We start from the raw sequence: 449 nt of genomic DNA on the forward strand, positions 1-449 counted from the left end.
GGGTCTTCCCAATGTTAATGTAAATACACAAACAGTGTGGAATAGTCCCCCTAATGTTAGTGTAAATACACTAACAGTATGGAATGGTCCCCCTAATGTTAGTGTTAATACACTTACAGTATGGAAGGGTCTTCCCAATGTTAATGTAAATACACAAACAGTATGGAATAGTCCTCCTAATGTAAATGTAAATACACTAACAGTATGGAATGGTCTTCCCAATGTTAATGTAAATACACAAACAGTATGGAATGGTCCCCCTAATGTTAGTGTAAATACACAAACAGTATGGAATGGTCTCCCTAATGTTTGTGTAAATACACTTACATTATGGAATGGTCCCCCTAATGTTAGTGTAAATACACTTACAGTATGGAATGGCCCCCCTTATGTTAATGTAAATCCACAAACAGTATGGAATAGTCCCCCTAATGTTAGTGTAAATACAC

The sequence above is a fragment of the Mizuhopecten yessoensis genome, unplaced genomic scaffold, assembly GCF_002113885.1.
Source record: "Mizuhopecten yessoensis strain PY_sf001 unplaced genomic scaffold, ASM211388v2 scaffold5209, whole genome shotgun sequence".
NCBI classification, from domain to species: Eukaryota; Metazoa; Mollusca; class Bivalvia; order Pectinida; family Pectinidae; genus Mizuhopecten; species Mizuhopecten yessoensis.